Below are 20,807 nucleotides of genomic sequence, written 5' to 3'. Positions count from 1 at the left end.
GTGTGTGGGGGTCCTTTTTGTTGATGTTGATGTTACTGCTTCCTGTTTGTTAGTTTTCATTCCAACAGTCAGGTCCCTCTCCTCTAGGTCTGCTGGAGTTTGCTGGAGGTCCATTCCAGACCCTATTTGCCTGGTATCACCAGCAGAGTCTGCAGAACAGCAAAGATTCCTGCCTGCTCCTTCCTCCTGTATGAGGTGTCTGTCAACCCCTGTTGGGAGGTCTCTGTCAGTCAGGAGGCACGGGGGTCAGGGACCCACATGAGGAGGCAGTCTGTCCCTTAGCAGAGCTCGAGCACCGTGCTGGGAGAACCCTCCTTGTCGGGATCCACTGCTCTCTTCAGAGCCAGCAGGCAGGAATGTTTAAGTCCACTGAAGCTGCACCCACAGCTGCCCCTTCTCCCAGGTGCTCTGTCCTAGGGAGATGGAAGTTTTATTTATAAGCCCCTGACTGGGGCTCTTGCCTTTCTTTCAGAGATGCCCTACTCAGTGAGGAGGAATCTAGAAAGGCAGTCTAGCCATAGCCATTTTGCTGTGCTGTGTTGAGTTACGTCCAGTCCTTAGCACGGTCAGGGGAAAGCTACCTACTCCAGCCTCAGTAATGGTGGATGTGCCTCACTCCACCAAGCTTGAGCGTCCCAGGTTGACTTCAGACTGCTGTGCTGGCAGCAAGAATTTCAAGCCAGTGGATCTTAGCTTGCTGGGCTCTGTGGGAGTAGGATCCACTGCACGAGATCACTTGACTCCCTGGCTTCAGCCCCCTTTCTAGGGGAGAGAAAGGTTTTGTCTCACTGGGGTTCCTAGGCACCAGTGGGGTTCCAGGAACCACTGGGGTATGAAAAAAACACTCCTGCAGCTAGCCTGGTGTCTATCCAAACAGCAGCCCAGTTTTGTGCTTGAAACCCAGAGCCCTGCTGGTGTAGGCACACAAGGGAATCTCCTGGTCTGCGGATTGCAAAAACCATGGGAGAAGCGTAGTATCTGGGCCAGACAGCACAGTCCCTCATGGCTTTCCTTGGCTAGGGGAGGGAGTCCCCCGGCCCTTGCACTTCCCGGGTGAGGCGACAACCCCCTCTGCTTCTGCTCGCCCTCCATGGGCTGCACCCACTGTCTAACCAGTCCCAGTGAGATGAACCAGCTACCTCAGTTAGAAATGCAGCAATCACCCGCCTTCTGCATTGGTCTCACTGGGAGCTACAGACTGGAGCTCTTCCTATTTGGCCATTTTGCCATATCCCCATAAACTCTGAATGACTATTATGTGCCAGTAACTGTGCACACTATAGTGCTCTGGATGGGCTTATATCCCAAAAGGGAAAAATCCACATGTAATGAGATTACAGTAATTGTGTTTTGATTTATTCATTTGTCAATAAACATTTATTAAACGACTACTATGTATATTGAGCCCCTACTAGGCACTGTGTTAGGGTCTATAACAGAATAACGTGGTATATGATATTTTTCTCAGAGCACTTCGGAAGCCTACAAGTATAGACTTCAGTTGGCTTGAGCATATAACATGAAAATGTGGCAAGAGAAGAGAAAGAAGACTATAAAAGTATATAGTACATAAATCGTGAATGGCCCTATATACTTTGATAAGGCATTTAGACTTTATCCTATCATATGAATAGAAAAGTATTGAGGGCTGCAAGCAGGGAGTGGCAGAATCAGGTGTGTGTTTTAGAAGGCTATCTAGGGCAGTGCCATAGTTGGGGCAGTGTAAGAGGGAGGGTATTCAGTTCTTTCCACATCTATCAAGTTATGATTAGTAGTTGTGGGCACCTATACAAGCTGACTGCTCTTTGCATCTTGACACCTTTGGTTTTTATTGATTCCATACACCTTGAGAATACTTCCGTTTGTTTGCTATAATCCACGGTAGGCAACCTTGTTTCAAAGGGGGTACTCAACATTTCTTTTGCAACTCTGCTCATAAATGCACTGCTTCCATTTATCAGACAACATCTGATAAGATTACCTTATTTTCACCCATACTCTCTATCTAAACTAATTTGTAGCAAATCTAACTATAGCATTTCCTGCCATAACCCAATCAATGATGGTGGTGCTGCTGCTGTTGACGATTTAACAAGGCAATCAAAAATCACAGACTTCCATTTCCTCAGCTACTCTCATTCTATATTCACCACAATTAACCCTTGGTAACCAGTTATACTGAAGTATCTTTAAGAGCTTTTTGAATTGTTGGATGCAAAATCAAAAGCAAGCTTTTAACGAGAAAACACCTGAGCAGTGTTTTCCAACCAGGTCTCATCAGCAGATTCACCTGAAATAATTAAAAACACAGATTACCAGGTTTGAGTCTCAGTGAGGCAGGGGGGTGAGGGGGGGAATCAGAAATGTGTATAAAATGCATGTGTATAAAATGCATGTGTATAAAATGCCCTGGGTGAGGTTATGAATTAGGCTAATTTGGTAAACCCTAGATGGAAGCTACTGTAATAAGTTCCTTATAATTAAGGCAGCATTAAGCACATATTTTTTCTTTTAAATACTTTAATGAAACTTAGGCAATCACTTTAAGTAATTGCCACCCATTTAATGTTTACTGAAACAGTTTACAACTAATTCACATGCCATTTTCTAAATGCTTCAGGCTTACTTGGCTTTCCTACCACGCATTAAACAGTTTGTTAACTATTAATAAAGAGTGAAGAAAAATCAGAATCTGGAGGTCATTTTAACAGTTAAAAGGGCCACTGAGAAGCATGACTTATAATTAGCAAAATACATGTGAGCTCCTTATGACATTAACTAGGACCTTATGATCCATGCTTTAAAGCAAGAGCAGGCGAAGAAAAAGCAACATCTTTCCTAAAATAAGTCACCTTTTCTTTTTGACCACTGTCAATCAGAAAAATTCTATTTTTACAGGTAACTATTTGTGAAGTGGCACTCTAATAAATGAACTCAGCACAAAATGTAGCAAAATGAAAAATAAAAATTGTTAACATTCATTACGCAATTACTATTCTTAGTGCTTAGTCCCCATTCAAAGTTCTTTGCATTTAATTTTTTCCATTTAATAATGCTAGGTATTATTATGATCTTTTTTTTTTTTTTTGAGATGGAGTCTCACTCTCGCCAAACTGGAGTGCAGTTGCACGATCTCAGCTCACTGCAACCACCGCCTCCTGGGTTCAAGCGATTATCCTGCCCCAGCCTCCCGAGTAGCTGGGACTACAGGTGCCAGCACCACCACGTCTGGCTAATTTTTGTATTTTTAGTAGAGACAGGGTTTCACCATGTTGGCCAGGATGGTCTCAATCTCTTGACCTCATGATCCAACCACCTCGGCCTCCCAAAGTGCTGGGATTACAGGTGTGAGCCACCACGCCAGGCCTATTATCCCATTTTATAGATAAGGAAACAGAGGCACAGAAAGCTAAGTAACTGCTCAAGGTCAGACAGCTACAAGTAGCAGAGACGGAAACTGAAACCAGGAAGTCTGACTTCAGAACCTATGCTCTTAACCACCCTGGTGTACTGTCACTAAGAGAATTAGGGACTTGAACTGAGTCCCTGTGGAGCTCCCCAAAGAGGTAGAGGAGCTATAACAAGAAACGTAGGAAGGAAGGGTTGTTGAAAACAAGTCCAGCTTGCAAATCAGTATCCAATTCCCTACTGAGTGCCTACTATGTGTTGGGCACTGCACTCAATGCTTTAGGAAATATTACTATAAAGATGAATAAGGCAGAGTCCCTTCTCATCTTCATTGCTTCTTCAACTGTCAACTCTTCCATAAAGCCTCCCCTGGCTCTGAACACTATAATACCACTTTTCACACTGCATTATAAAGTCTTCATGTGTCTGTCTCTCCTCCCATTAGGCTGTAAGTTCCTTGGCCCATGACGGGAACAGACGCCACGTGTTAGCTCCTTTTCCAGTTCCTAGATTCCTCGTACAGTGTGCCTGGACACACTGCTGTCTCTCTGTAGATGGTTTATGAATGAATGCATGAACGGATGAAACACAGAGGACACGGAAGTGAAATAATATGCTCTGAGAGTCACAGTGTGCTAGCGGTAAAGACAGGGAAAGGTTTTGCATATCCCAGCTCTACTCCAAAGTTCTGTCTAATATAACACATGCACCACACTAGCATCTTTTGCTAAAACTGCACAATTTAACATTTTAGCATACATTATGAAAAAAACGCTCACATTTCATCTTTATGCTTCATCTTTCATTTAACATGCTAAACCCTTATAAGCAGGTGCCATTGCATACCTCACTTACTGTGTCAGGCCATGCTAAAGGGATACTTGCAATTGAATCTTTAGAATGGAACAGACCTCTTAAGTAGCTCAATCTAAAAATGAAAGTTTAGATAGATTCAGTCACTCACCAAAGGTTACACTGCTAGTAAGAGACAGAACTGGAACTTAAATCTAGCTGAAAATCCCACACTAGTAATAATTGTGCTATTTTTGTGCATTCAAAGATCCAAATCCCACCTTCACCACCTACTAGTTATGTGACCTTGGAAAAATTATTTAACTCCTCGGAGCCTCATTTTTATCATCTTTGAGGCAAGTAATTGAGAACTCACAGAAATGACATAAGGGTTACATGAGCTCATGAATGTAAGGTGTCAGTCACATAGTAGGTATTCAACAAATATGTATTGATAGTCCTATCAAATAAGATTCTGCCCAGTAACTGAGCACATTTGTTAACAATCGATTTAGATAATATAACTTCTATTAATTGTGGTGCTATAAAAACAACTGTGCTGGAATTTATTTCCCAACTAAAGAGTTCCAAGTTGTCCACAAAATTAAAATTTTGTAAAAGTAAGGTTTTGCAGTAAATACAGACAGCTATAGATTGAGACTCCTCTAAGACAACTTTTACTATCTCTTTTTAACCAGTACAGACTCTAAAATACAAAGGTCAAAACCTTGCCCAAGGCTGTATCAGTCATTGAGAATCTGGATGCAGAATTTGGTCCCATGTTCTCACTTAATCATGGCTGGCTTGCTTCCACACTAAGGTATAGTTCCTTTTATAACAGCAATTCTGTGACAATTAATTTTATGTGTCAACTTGCCTGGGCTAAGGAATGCCCAGACAGCTGGTAAAACATTATTTCTAGGTTTGCCTCTTCTGAACGAGATCAGCATTTGAATCGGTAGACTGAGTAAAGACGGTTGCCCAACCAATGTGCTTGGACATCATCCAATTTGGTGAGGGACAAAATCAAACAAAAAGATGGAGGCAAGGTGAATTCACCTTTGTGTTTAAGCTGGGGCATTCATCTTCTCCTGCTCTCAGACATCAGCGCTCCTGGTTCTTGGGCTTTCAGACTCAGACCAGGACATTGGCCCCCCAGTTCTCAGGCTTTTGGATTCAGAATGAATTACACCACTGGCTTTCCCTGGTCTCAAGCTTGCAGACAGCAGATTGTGGGACTTTTCGGCCTCCATAATTACAACAGCCAATTCCTATAATAAATATATATAAGCACATATATATCTCCATATACCCTCTTGGTTCTGTTTCTCTGGAGAACCCTAATACAACTTCCCATATGAAACAGAGTTTCTACCCAGTAAAGGAAGAATTCAGAAGATCTAATTACACATTCAGCCTCTGCCACATACTAGCTCTATGAATCAGGCCAAAGTTTCTTCATCGATGGAATGGGAATGAAATAGCTCTTTCAAATAATTGTTATGGGGATTAAATAAAGACAATGCATAGGAATAGGCCTAGCACAGAATAAAGAATGTAATAGGCATTCAATAGATGTTGACGAAACTGAATCTGGGGTTTTCAAGATGCAGACAAGTGTCAGTGTTTTTATTGCAAGTACTTAAATACAGAGAAGAAAGGAAGGACAGAGGGAGGGAGGAAGGGAGGGGAAAAAGGAAAAAAGGGAGGGAGGGGAAGAAGAAAAGGAAGTAAAAGAAGAAGAGGAAGGGAAGAAAAAGAGGTTTGAAAAACACCTATCTGGGATGCTACAGCTGCAATTCTGTTTAGAAGGAGCAGGAAGACTTCAAAGTCACACAAAAGCCTATGATTTTGATCCCGAATTACAATGTTAAATTATGGCCTCCCATCTTATTCTTTCTGCTAATCCTAACAGAAACTGATTCCTAAGGAGCTAATCAAAAACTGAAACACAGTAGTCATGAAGAGATTCATCTGTGTAGACGGGAAGAGTTATTTTTCAAGAGGAGGTCCATTAGCAAGACACCAGAAGATAAAAAGTGCCTTTAAGCATGAACAACAAAGAATCTGCAAACATTCTTGACAGGGAGACAGGGATATGTGTGAAATGCTAATAGGCATACTGATTTGCTGTGAAATAAACCTTACAACTGTGCAAATGCCATTTGGGCTACATTTTCTTATAGATGACCAATCTACTTTTCTTTATTCACAATGAAGCATTACATGAGTAATCAATAAACTCCTCCATCTCCCTTCTTACCATTTATCTCTCCCTCCCTCACCCAGCTAAATCCTCAGATTTGTATCTGTAATGTGCCTCACCTTACAAACTGTATGACTTAAGATCACTACCACATTTGCAGAAGAGATTAAAGCAGAGGAAAATGAGGTCTGATGGAAATTACTTTACTGACAGAAAAAGACTGGCACAGCCTGATTTTTATACTTTCCTTAATGGCAGATGGTAAGCCCCATTTATAATAGAATATTGTAAACATCAGAAAAAAAGTGATTACTACAAAAAGTGAAAAAGGCTAAGGAAACATAACGGAGCTTGAAAAACAATCTGTCTAAAATCCATTTACCAAAATCTATACTTGGGTAGAGTATAGACTTTGATGTTTTCCATTCCCAAAATACCCTATTTAGGCCTAACATGACATTATCCTCTTTTCCTATATGGTTGCCAAGTTCCAATTTTAGCGTTACCTAAGAGTTACACATCGAAGGCTGGGGCATCATTGCCCTTGAAGGTCACCAACTGAAATGATGTGTGTCTAGATGTGTGTCCCATCTAGAAACAGGCTGTCAAAAACTACACATTCAAGACCGAGTGCCTCTCTTCCAGGATCACAGCACACCAGGAGTGAACACTGCAGGTAGCGCACATCAAAGAGAATGAGCTACAGGCAACCCCATTAGGTTCAAGATTCACAGCTCATTTCCATACCTTCCCTTTGCAACACAGTTTGCTGCTTTATACTTTTAAAGGTAATTTTCTTTGATAAGGGATACCTGTTACCTTCATACTCTGTGGAAGTAAGCAAAGAATCATTATGACCAAAGAGAAAAATCAAAGTCACAGAATTTTAGGTCTGGAAGGGACCTTTTAAGTTATATAGAAATATCATTTTATAAGTAAGAAGACAGAGGTTCAGAAACATTAAGGGACTTGTCCAGGCTCAGCAAGTTACCAGCAGAATCAAGATTTTTAAAAAATCATTATTCTTAGTGCATTGCTCTTTCTACCACTTAAACATACTTTATTAATAGCCTGATTGTTTCTGAAATTTTAAAATATTTCCTTTGCTAAGACTGAAAAAAAATCATCTCTATTTCCAAAGCTCAGAAGACTAAATATACAGCCTCAGACTCATATATGTACCCCCTCCCCATTTCTACAATTATCAATGCCCTTCCTACCTTGCAACTGAAATAACATCCTACTAAGCTATGCCATCTTTTGTAGTGCACCAAACATCAAATATAGAGAACAAAACTAAGACTGTCTTACTTTTGACTTATAGAAAGTGCTCTTCAGAAGTTTGGCAGGGAAGATGACAGATGACAAGGATTCTCTGCCTAAGTTTAAGGACCTGGCATTTCTCGAGAACCAGCTGGATTGCCTGCAGCGGCACATGGAAGACGAAGTCAACAGCAGAGGTGGCTGGGATGGCTTGCTGTTGTCCTCCCCATTCCTCAAGGGATTCCTGGCTGGCTGTGATGGCCAAACTGAAGACATCAGCAGTATTGGGCTTTCTAAGGGGCACCTGCGCTGGCAATCTGTGCAGCTCAGGCTATGCTGTGCCCAAAATGGAGATGACATTGAAGGACTGACTATTTGCAGTCACTATGCAAGGGCCCGAATAGCTCTAGATGCTATGAGGGAGGCAGAATAAGGAGCTGAGGGCTGCAGGTAGAGACACTGTCTGGATTCCCTGGCTGTCATCCATTTTTTCTCCAACTTTCGTGCCGCCTTTATCCTTGCCTCCCTTCCTGCAGAGTGTGCACAGGGCCTTGTCAGCCTGTACCCTGGATTCCTTCTTCCCTCTCCTAACTCCGTCAGACTGGCCCCAAGACTGTGGCTTCAAGGCCCACCAGCCCCTTACTCTTCAAGCCCTGACTATGGAGTTGGCAGATGACTCTGATCCTCAGTATCCTCTCTGGCAATGTTCCACGGCTCCTCCCTACTGGGAGGTGGCTCCATAACTTGATTTCCCGTAAATGTGTTGCAATCCCATTCCCCTTGCTAACTACACCAGCCACCCAAGGTCTGGTGTGGGTATGAGTGTAGTGGACCTTGATGCTGCTTCTATCCACTGCCACGTATGGTGCCCATCCCCCATGCTGGCACTGTGCCATGTGGACAGCCAGGTGCCCTTCCAGCCCTCCTCAGCTGTGGAGCTGAGTTGACCAAGCTACTGTTAAGCACCTTCTCCCTTCTAGTGGCCTGGCAAGCAAGGCTGTAGGGGGCCCCCACTCTGGCACTAAGCTGCTCCCTTCACACTATCAGCCCTGATCTATGGCACTAACAACAACCTGGTGATCTATCTTCAGCGTGACATGGACCCCAGCACCTACCATGTGCTGAGCAATCTCAAGATTGCTGTTCCACTGTCTCTGCCTCCAGCACTGCTTCTCTGCACCTCAGGGGTTAGCACTGCTGCTGCTGATGGCTGTGGGGGCCTGCTATCCACCAGATGGCCTGTAAGACCTTGGGAACACACTTCCCGGGCTCCCTGCAGAAGCTGCTGCCAGCCCCATGCCCCTACATATCACTCCGCTGGGCCTGCTGCTCCTCATCCTGGACTGCCTCATCTCAAGCCTGTCGGCACTGCATACAGCGCTGCTCATGAAGAGACGGCAGCTGCCCCCGGCACTTCAGAATGTCTTCCTCTACACCTTTGGTGTGCTCCTGAATCTAGATCTGCATGCCACTAGTGGCCCCGGCCCAGGCCTCCTGGAAGGCTTGTCAGCATGGGCAGAACTTGGGGTGCTGAGCCAGGGCTAAATGGACTGCTCATGTCATGTCCGCTGTCATGAAGCACAGCAGCAGCATCCTATGCCTCTTGGTTGTGTCCTGCTCACTGGTGGTCAATGCCGTGCTCTCAGCAGTCTTGCTGTGGCCGCAGCTCACAGCCACCTTCTTCCTGGCCATGCTGCTCATCATTAGCCTGGCCATGTGCCCATGCTATGGCAGCCGCTAGTCCCTGACCTCCTTCACCCTGACTCCAGACCCTGTAGATTGGGTGCCACCATCAAAGCCTCCTCCCAGGCCTCCCTTCCACTTCCCTCAGCAGTCCAGTAACAACTGCCTTGTGAGAAAAGCTGGAGAAGTGAGAGCAGTCAGGTTATTCTCTGGAGATGTGCAGATGAAGGGGTAGCCCTAGGAGACATGAAAAATGGGTTTGATTAAGGAAATTCTTATCATCCTCCTGCCCGCTCATCAAGTTCTTCCAGACTAAAGAATTAAGATAATATCAATACCTAGACCTTAGAAATGATCCTATCCCAGCCTCATCCTGCATGAAAGCAGTTGATCAAAATGGGGTGTGCACAACAAGTGGCCTTCCTTGCCTACTTTGGTCACCCCAGCAGAGCCACTGCCCCAACGCCCTCTGGCTGGCTGCTCCAGCCCAGCCATGGTGCATGACTCTCCCATAAGGGACATTCAACCTCCCACTGTCATGCAGGAAGGACCAACTGCCACAGATTATACAAACATTACCCCAGCCACTCTGACAATCTCCCTCAGTTCTAGCAATGCCTAGAGACATGCCTCCTGCCCTCTCCACAATGCTGGCTCCTCATATCCAGCCTTTGTTCTGGAAACCCCAGAGAGGGTTGGGGCTTGACTCATCTCAGAGAATGTTGGCCCTGGGCCCTGGCTTAAGCCTACACTCCTGACCTCTCTGATCATCCTGAGAGCCATCTTGAAGCCCACAGCCTACTCGGAGGCTTATAGGAGGTACCATGCTTCTTATTCTGAGTCCTGTCCAGGCCAAGCAGTCTCCCAGCTCCCAACAGCCTGGGGAAGCTCTACACAGAGCAACCTGAGACCAGGTACAGGTCTCTCAATGTCTGACCAGGTACCTGTAGCTCAATCCGTATCTCTTCAATTACATAAGCAGTAAGGTCTTAATAAACTATTCTAGGGCGTACAGTGGTTCCTCCAACAACACACACAAAAAAGTGCTACTCATTTCCTTAGCACCTGTCTCCAAATGCCCTATTTCCTATGGCCTAAACAATAGAAAGACTGGTCAGTAGTCAATTGGCTGAAGTCATATATCCTTGACACCACTTTTCTGCCTCGTGGATAGCAAAAATGAGAGTCTCTTAACTCAGCTAATTCCACAGTTCATTCAAACTCAAGATAAAACTTTTCTCTGAAATTCAAATGAGGCTCACATTATGAACACCTAGATGTGTTAGATGTCCTCCTTCAGAAAAGCTGTTATGAAAATAAACATAATAGCTAGAATAATAAATAAAATTTGCTAAGATTTCCCTAAAGTTGGACCTAGAGAACATTTTCAGCAGAAGAGTTAAAGGAGTTTCCAACGGAAAGAACGAGCACATAAATTGAAGATAGAGCCAAGCAAAGAAATGAAACTGGCCACTCATGTACGAGGCCAGAAGAATGAAAACCAAGTCCCAACTCATCATCAGAAACCCTTCTCCAAACTAGGAAGCACAGATCCTACCCATATCTGAACCTGAACTACTTCCTGTTGACATTTTCTAACCTAGAGATGGCCCCAGCATCCAACTGATAAAACATTTTCCAGGATGTGAAACTTGCCATAGGAAAACTGAATCTCTTTTCCTATGTTGTTGACTGTGTAAGCAAAGGACTCTCTTGTTACCAGAAGAGCTACATAATTTCTCTGAAAAGTGTGGAATACACATTTGACCGTATTTATATATTTGGTGACCCATAAAACTATTCTTTTAAAAATTGATAAATTTTACTCTTTAAGCATCAGTATAAACTATAAAACACCATCAACCTTAAGGGTTGAACTCAACGCTTAAAACACTAGTCTTTCACAAGGCTGTGTAGAAACTAAGCCTTTATTTATCTCTGTTCTGTGCCTCCTCCTTTCTCCACCTAAGGCTGCTTGCAGATCCCAGTATGAAATTAGCACACCTGTGATTGTCACTGCTTAGCAGTAACCCTTATATAAATATGCCTTTTGATGACCCAAGCTGGGTATATTAGTTCAAATGTCTTCTCTAGAATTAAGACAACTCGTGGGCATTTATTACTAACTTTTTATTGTACCAGTGAGATTAAATGTAAAATAATAACAATAATCAACATTTGTGTGGCAGTTTATGGTTCACAAAATGCTTTTAAATATATTATCTCATTTGAAGCTCACAAGCCTCAACCAAGATGGGGAATGAAAATGGAAACAGAGCCTCAGAAAGGTCACAGTACTATTAAGTGGCAGAAGCAGAACTTGAACCAAGGTCTTCTAAATTCAAATCCTGTGCTTTTTATACTTTGCCAAAAGAAATGGATGTATTGGTTAATTTTAAAATTATACGTAAGATTCACCAATGCTGGCTGGGCATGGTGGCTCAAGCTTATAATCCCAGCACTTTGGGAGGCTGAGGCAGGCAGATCACCTGAGGTCAGGAGTTCTAGATCAGCCCAACCAACATGGTGAAACCCTGTCTCTACTAAAAATACAAAAATTAGCCAGGGGTGGTGGCACATCCCTGTATTCCCAGCTACTCAGGAGGCCGAGGCAGGAGAATCACTTGAACCTGGGAGGCAGAGGTTGCAATGAGCCAATATCACGCCACTGCACTCCAGCCTGGGCGACAGAGCTAGATTCTGTCTCAAAAAAAAAAAAAAAAAAAAAAAAAAAGATTCACCAATACATTCATTTCTTTTGCCAAAGAGTGTGTGTGCGTGTGTGTGTGTGTGTGTGTGTATCAAGCCAGAAAGGTAGATGTAAGGATAAGTAATTATCTTCTATAGCAACAACCACACACATGAAAACAAAGAAGGGACAGTTTCTTTTTTTTTTTATTCTTTAAGTTTTAGGGTACATGTGCACAATGTGCAGGTTTGTTACATATGTATCCATGTGCCATGTTAGTGTGCTGCATCCATTAACTCGTCATTTAGCATTAGGTATATCTCCTAATACTGTCTCTCCCCGCTCCCCCCACCTCACAACAGTCCCCGGTGTGTGATGTTCCCCTTCCTGTGTCCGTGGGTTCTCATTGTTCAATTCCCACCTATGAGTGAGAACATGCGGTGTTTGGTTTTTTGTCCTTGCGATACTTTACTGAGAATGATGGTTTCCAGTTTCATCCATGTCCCTACAAAGGACATGAACTCATCATTTTTATGGCTGCATAGTATTCCATGGTGTATATGTGCCACATTTTCTTAATCCAGTCTATCGTTGTTGGACACTTGGGTTGGTTCCAAGTCTTTGCTATTGTGAATAGTGCCGCAGTAAACATACGCATGCATGTGTCTTTATAGCAGCATGATTTATAGTCCTTTGGGTATATACCCAGTAATGGACAGTTTCTAACAATCTCAGTGTAATATGACTTCGCAGAGAAGGTGTGTGATGCTACACGGCAGCTGCAGCGCTCAGGGGTAGTAACAGGGTCAGTAAGCAAAAGAAGCTCAGAGTGTCTACCTGGAGAAGCAAACTCATTCCATGATGCTGGTGGTTCCCAGCACAAAGGCTGTAGCAGCATGCCTCTGGGCAGGGCACAGTTAATGCAGATTCTTCTAGGACTCTGTCCCACAGCCAAGTCTCTAGCTGAGTTTTACAAGGACCTCTTTGTCTTGGGCCTCCTCCCAATACATGGGAAACCTCAGAATGTCTCTTGCCTCTGGGTGCAACTAAGCTTAGCCACTTAGTATTACTGGCTCTCAAGGGTGGCCAACTAGTCGAGCCAAGACATATTTCCAATACTTCTCAGTCCTACAAACAACCTATACATTGTAAGAACTTATCTTTAACAGAAGATTAGAGGATTTTTTTTCCAATAATACTTTAAAATCCAGATGAGAGAACGAACTAATATCCAATGAAGGATAATTTCTTATGTTCTGCCCTTTATTTTCTATTACCTAGCCAACAAGGCAAACAGATAAGTCTGTGAAATGACAGATCTACAAGGACAGAATACTTTTAACTTGAAAAACTGAGAGAGCAGATTTTCAAGTATGTGTAATAAGTGAAGAATTATTTGAGATTATCAACTCAAAAATATGCCAAACACACATAAGTTAACCACTTTTTTAAATTAAGAAAATATTAAGGATACAACACCTATAATTAGTAGCAATCATCAAATCATATTTCCATCTCCCCAAATACCTTTCAATTTTTAAAACATTATAATTTAGTCTACCATGTATAAAAGTACTAATGGTCCCCCCCCAAAAAAAAAAATACACCCAACTCTGAATAAAAATAAACTTCAGGAATGTAGAGTTTTGCTATTTTTCCAGATGTTTCTTTTAACATAGAAATGCTGCATGCCATTAAGAGGTACAAAGTGAATTTTCAGGTTAACAGTTTATTGATCATTATACGTGAGACAAGTCAATTTATAATTATATCTATTGCAAAACACAGGTTAGTGTCTTTCTACATGTACATTTAAATGCATGTAAATCCAAAGAGAAGAGAGTAGACGAATAACTCTTCATTAGGCTCAGGGCAAATGGTTGAAGAGAGACTCACTTTCTGCTCCATTATTTATGCTCTGTATCATATAGTTTTTTATTTTCCATATTGTTTAAACTATGAAAATAAATACACAGTCATATTTTATTTGTATAAGGTATAAAAGAAAGAAAATGAAAAAAAACAGGTTAAAAAAAGTTGTTTCAATTCTTGGACCACTGTATCACTGTATTCTTGAACCATTGTATCATTCAGTGGTTGTTAAACCTTAGATTTTGTCTAAGGTTATTAAACAACCACTGAATGATACAATGCCTTAGAAATGGAGGACTGAGGCCAGGCACGGTGGTTCACGACTGTAATCCCACCACTTTGGGAGGCCAAGGCTGGCGGATCATGTGAGGACATGAGTTCAAGACCAGCCTGGCCGACATGGTTGAAACCCATGTCTCTACTAAAAATACAAAAATTAGCCAGGCATGGCGGTGCATGTCTATAATCCCAGCTACTCTGGAGGCTGAGGCAGGAGAATCACTTGAGCCCGGAAGGCGGAGGTTGCAGTGAACCGAGATCACACCATTGCACTCCAGCCTGGGTGACAGAGCGAGACTCCATCTAAAAAAAAAAAAGAAAGAAAAGAAAAGAAGAGGAGAGGAGAGGAGAGGAGAGGAGAGGAGAGGAGAGGAGAGGAGAGGAGAGGAGAGGAAGAAATGGAGGACTGAGCAGATGCTGCAATAAATAAGCATCTTTGATTTAAAATAAGTGACATCATTAAGGGTTCCCCAAAATGAAAAGGCAGGAGAGAAAAGGCAATTTTCTTCTCCAATCAATTTTGAAGAATTATGAAAAGGAATTCAGTTCTTTGATTGCTTCCTCTTTTAGGAAAATCAAGGTAAAACCTCTGAAAATTTCTTCTGTTGGTATTTAAAAGGATCTATACATCCCACAATGAAAGTACCAGGCCAGGGGTTGCTGGATATACACCTAGGGTTTGCAGCTCCAGGGTCTAATCTATCCCCTCAGCTCAAGAGATAATTCCTCACCATTTATAAATACAGAGAGATACAGCAACAGTTCCGTTCCTGTGTGTTAGAGTATCATGGGAAAAGACTCGAAATCTAAGCAGATAACTCCTAAATCCACATCTACAACCATGATGTCCCTAAATTCAGTCCATCTCCAATGATCTACATTCCCAATTATCACTCCCTACAGAAATGAGCTGTTTACCACTTCAAACATTGAAATTGTTAATTTCCCCCAATCAACCAAATCTAAAAATTTAACATCTAAAAAAGTATACCTTATGCCTTCAACAAACCTAAATGCCTGAAATTATAGCACAGTAAATACTAGTCTCAGAAAAGCAATGAGTTGTAAATCATTTGTTTTACTAAGACTGGATTTTTGTCATAGGAAAAAACTAAACTGTCTTTTTGACTGGTGATTTATGTTATAAATTAAATATAACTCTGCATATTATATTTATAACAATTATGGGCACCATTCATTCTTTACATATCACTAGCAGAAGAAAGCCAACTACTTTTGAAGCAGCAAGTCCTAAAGTTTACATTAAAAGAGGACCCACAATAAAGAAGAAATCAGTTTGGTAAAGGGTTATCCCCGTCTTTGGTCCCAAATACAGTGGCATATGTGTCTTCTGTAATTAATGGCAAAATCTCTCTCACAAGCAATTTCCAGATGCCGTACTTAAAGTACAGTTAATCAGTCTTTGATTCATCATGAGTTTGGGAATGCTTTCCTAACAGGCATACTTGCTAGCTCACAGCAAAAGAAATATTACTACCCACTCCACTGCCATTAAAAAAACATTTCAAACATGTTTAATCTCTTTCAGGGCCAGTTGTAGACATACATTCTTCCCCAAGCCAGGTTCCAACCAATTTTAAAACATCCAAACATGAACTTACATCAACCCATGATCTAATATGATGAGTTTACCAAGGTCTCCAACAACCTGAATCACATGCCAAGGAAAATACAATGAACAGGCCATTCTGTAGAGTGAAGACAAGTTCCACACCTGTCAGTGGGAATCTGTTTGACTGTAGCCCTAGGCAGCTTCACAGAAGACACCTTTCTTAACTGGGAGAACGCTCTTCTCCCTTAAATTCAAAGAAATCTTACTGCTTATTTTATTCAGTTTATTTTTGGAATTGTCCCCTCATTCCAGAAAAAATTGAAGGTAGTTACTAACATGCTTCCATTTTTAGGGGAACATACAAACTCTTCCTGGACATTTTTGTAAGGTTAAGTTCTCCTTTGTATCCATTAGGGAACTGAAGATCTTCACTTTTTTCTCAGAATTTCTTTATCATGTATTCCAAAAACCGATTGCGTAATAATTACCTCATCCTTCACTGATGTTATGAAAGCTTACCCTTCCTGCTGATTCACAGTGAGATGACAGCTCACACAGTGCGTGCTTTCAGTATGAACGCTCAGACTAAGAGTGACAGGGATACGTTATAAGTTGTAATATATGTCCTGAAAGTTCAAAACACATGAGGTGGAAAGAAAAATAGTTATCCCAAACTTAAGTTCTAAAAGAATTATCTAACTGGACCTGAAGCCCCACTACTGAATTGACCTTGCAGGACTTTTTATGTGATACCATCAGTCTACCAACTCATGAAACCAGCTCAGTGGAATTTGGGAAACTTGACTATTCTCTAATCAAGATGTTGTTAAGGTGTCATTAATTGCATTATACAAAGTCTTCTTTATTTCTTTCTGGATTTTTTTTTTTTTTTAGACAGAGTCACCCAGGCTGGAGTGCAGTGGTGTGATCTTGGCTCATTGCAACCTCCGCCTCCCAGGTTCAAGCAATTCTCATGCCTCAGCCTCCCAAGTAGCTGGGACTACAGGTGTGCACCATCACACCCAGCTAATTTTTGTATTTTTAGTAGAGACTGGGTTTCACATGTTGGCCAGGCTGGTCTTGAACTCCTGACCTCAGGTGATCCACCTGGCTCGGCCTCCCAAAGTGCTGGGATGACAGGTGTGAGCCACCGCACCCAGCCTCCTTCTGGATTTTATGTTGGTAATACTTGTGTTTCTCCTAAGCAAATGATTTGTTTTTAAGTTGTGGTCTGTATTAATCAAGTAAGTAGTCAAGTGTCATATTTTGCCTTGGCAAGTAGAAATCTTAAAAACAAAATTGAGGCCGGGTGCAGTGGCTCATGCCTGTAATCCCAGCACTTTGGGAGGCCGAAGCAGGTGGGTCACAAGGTCAGGAGTTCAAGACCAGCCTGGCCAAGATGGTGAAACCCCATTTATACTAAAAATACAAAAAATTAGCCGGGTGCAGTGGCAGGTGCCTGTAATCCCAGCTACTCAGGAGGCTGAGGCAGGAGAATCGCTTGAACTCGGAGGGCAGAGGTTGCAGTGAGCCGAAATCGCACCACTGCACTCCAGCCTGGGCAACAGAGTGAGACTCTGTCTCAAAAAAAAAAAAAAAAAAGTGAGACATACACTATGTGATCATAACTATTCAATGATTTACATTTGTTCTTTCCTCTTTTGTTTGTACCTTTTTTCCTCTCATTTTTTCCCACCTATTTATTATTTCAATTCAATATACATTGTATATTTTATAGCAGCTGTTGGGAAAATCAAGAAATGTTGTGAATATCATAGTCAGGTATCAATTTGAATAAATAACCAGAAAAATTTCAGAATCCCAGGCAATCCAAGCTTACGAATAGTTTCATGTTCGTCTATCTAAATTACATTTTATAGAGCATTGGAAAACTCTGTATTTTATATCAGAGAAACAGCATAAGCAATTCATGTTTTATTGCAGAGATATGAAAATCTATAGAAACATTAAAGTCACACCCTCAATTATGCCAAAACTGTACTTAGTCCCTCCTTACTTCCTAGAACTTAGTTCCTAGAACTAAGGACGGGCTAAGTAGTTTTGCTATAACTAGGAAACTACTATCTGAAAATAAAACTGAGCTAAAGGCCAAAATAAAATTTAATCTCTTCTTTACCTTCATTCTTTCCCAACCAGTTTGTTGTGATGTGATTATAAATCAAAAATCACATATTTAACTCACCAGAAAAGTACTACATTTTCATCTAATTACACCTAAGTTAGATCATACTATAGATTCAGGTTTTATAATTGAGACTACTGCTAATTAGTTGAATCGAAGATAAATTTAGAAGTTTGGTTTCTTTCTACAAATTTCTCTTCTTTTTTTATAGTCAACAATAATTTATTGGACATTTTAAAATAACTAAAAGAGTATGACTGGATTGTTTGTAACACAAAGAAAGGATAAAAGCTTGAGGTGATGGATACCTCATTTACCCCGATGTGATTATTATGCATTGTACGCCTGTATCAAAATATCTCACATAACCCATAAATAGATACACCAACTATACCCACAGAAATAAAAACTAGGAGAGGAAAAGAAATTCTAAGTACAACATTGGTAATAACCCATTCATAATTTGATAGTAAAGTAATATAGAATTGTAAAGTACATTTTCACTCTTTTAAAAAATATAGCAAAGAGAATTTTAATTTTTTAATTTATTAGTAATAACAACTTGAGAATTGCATAGTATTAAGGCATCAGTTCTTGGAGTGTGGGCTGAGGACCCTTTTGGGGTGCTTATGAGGGCAACACTATTTTACCATAAAACTAAGACGTATTTTCCCTTTTCACTATAGACAAAAGTTTAGCCAGCTGTGGTGGTGTATGCCTATAGTCCTAGCTAATCAGGAGGCTGAGACGAGTGGATTGCTTGAGCCCAGGAGTTCCAGGCTACAGTGAGCTATGATTTTGCCACTGCACTCCAGCCTGGGTGGCAGAGTAAGACCCTGTCTCAAAAAAAAAATCATGCATGAACAAAAAAATCTATAGGTCAATGGATTTTAATGGCCACAGTTATGAATATCTTATTACTATCATTTCAGATCTCACATTATAACTAACTTTTTTATTTTATTATTATTATACTTTAAGTTTTAGGGTACATGTGAACAACGTGCAAGTTTGTTACATATGTATACAGTGCCATGCTGGCGTGTTGCACCCATTAACTCGTCATTTAGCATTAGGTATATCTCTTAATACAAATTTCTCTTCTTAAGTCATGAGAAAGTGTCTCCTGCCTTTTAAAATTTGAGTTCTTCACCATATCTAACTTATCACCTCCATTTATTCAACTAGACTGTTGTTTCTTACAAAATGGCTCTGTTCTTTTGGCATGAACTGTAAGTCATTAAATCTGGAGCTCTGATTCTGTCTTGACCAAAATTCTTTGGTGCCTCCACTTCCATGTAAATTGATATTAATTATTTTGGTAAATTTTAATCTGATTTTTATTATTTTCCACAACTCAACATCTCTGACAAATACTCCAAGCTAATTCATTAACATAAACCAAATAACAGGACCAAAGAATAGGCTTTCTAACACTGCTCAGGTTTTACATTTTCCCAAAGATTTTTCCCAGAGCCACTAGGATCTTGTGAATCTAAATAGGCCCAATAGTTTAGCTCTGAGAGTTTCTCTCCCACACAATATAAAAATCACCTGATGGGTTTGTATAATATGAGAAATCTAACCTCAATTCCTTTCTGGAGTGACCTCACCATTTCCCTTGAAATACTGAAGACCCAGATACCCAGTCGTATGTGCTAAAGCAATTACGGAAGGGATTTATTTATTAAACATTAATCCCCTTGTCATGCAGAGTACCTAGAAAATCCCTGATGCACTTTTGCACTGAAACTTCACTAGAAACAAATTTTACTAAGTCTCCAAAGACCTTTCCCTTGAGAAGTCGAATAAGTCTTTCTCAAGTCTTCAATCCCCTTGACCTCTATGCTTCAGTTAGCACTGTTGAAATTCTCTCCTCGCATGGTTTCCCTGGGTGTTCTCTGTGTTCTTCTACTACCTCTTCGTCTCATTTGCTGACTATTCTTTTTGCCTGCCTCCACCCCCTTGGCTGGCGGCTGCTCCTAAGGTTCCAAACTCAGCTTTCTGCATTTCTCCCTCAATAGTCACCACCATGATATATATTCCACATGCATTACTGAACTATCACCTTGCACAAATGCCTCCAAAGTCAATGGCCAAGACTTGAGCTCTCAAACTGTAATCCTGTCTAGTAACTGACCGGTCATCTCAGGATATGACTGCTGACATCTGAAAAGTAGTATCTCAAAAACTGAGCTCATTTTTTTTCCTAACCCAGCAGACTTTCCCAAAGCCCTCCTCTAAACCTTCGCTACTTTAAATCTAGGTTACAGAGCAGCTCCCTAATACTTTCTCCATCCTTAGCTCCACTACTCCAACCTATCCTAGATGTTGCTGCCTAAATAATTACCAATATCTGTCATTTTCAGCACATTGCATGTACTCAAGAATCAATGACACTTTCCTATTGTCCCTTGAATCAGATCAATAATCAAATTCATCCCAAATTATCCACGGCCATGGAAGTTCCACCTTGTCCTAGCCTGTGTGCTTGTTGTCTTGCTTATTGTCACTAACATGTCAAATGTGACTTGCTTCACTTCCAAACCTATGTCCTCACATATATCTTTCTTCCTCATCTCTGTCTGCCAATTTGTTTCTCTCCTCCTTCATTATCCAATTCAAAATTCAGATCCTCCCTCAGCCAGCCCCATATCTTTGGCATCACTCTCTTAATCACTCAATACTTCCATTTGCACTATGTTTTTTTTTCCACTTATTGATATGTTACTTTGCAAGTGTTCTCAACTTGTGTTGGATGCACGTTTTCTCTCTGCTAGATTATAAAACTCCTTGGAAGCAGGGAATTTCTCTTGCATAATAACATTTTAGTTCTTATATAAGAATATTTAGAATATGTTGGTACTACTTACAGTGCAGTACCAGTAGGTATCCACTA

At 41.2% G+C, this 20,807-nt stretch overlaps 1 protein-coding gene and 1 pseudogene across 6 annotated transcripts in view; one reads left to right on the top strand and one right to left on the bottom strand.

The window, feature by feature from the left end:
* Positions 1-20,807, bottom strand: part of SLC4A4 (solute carrier family 4 member 4) — a 509,200-nt gene that overhangs the window by 258,544 nt on the left and 229,849 nt on the right. The window lies entirely within an intron of this gene.
* LOC105738190 lies at positions 7,761-9,541 on the top strand (annotated as a pseudogene).

This window comes from Nomascus leucogenys, chromosome 9 (assembly GCF_006542625.1).
Source record: "Nomascus leucogenys isolate Asia chromosome 9, Asia_NLE_v1, whole genome shotgun sequence".
NCBI lineage: Eukaryota > Metazoa > Chordata > Mammalia > Primates > Hylobatidae > Nomascus > Nomascus leucogenys.
The sequence above is the reverse complement of the archived record's forward strand: the minus strand, read 5'-3'. Positions and strand labels throughout refer to the sequence as shown.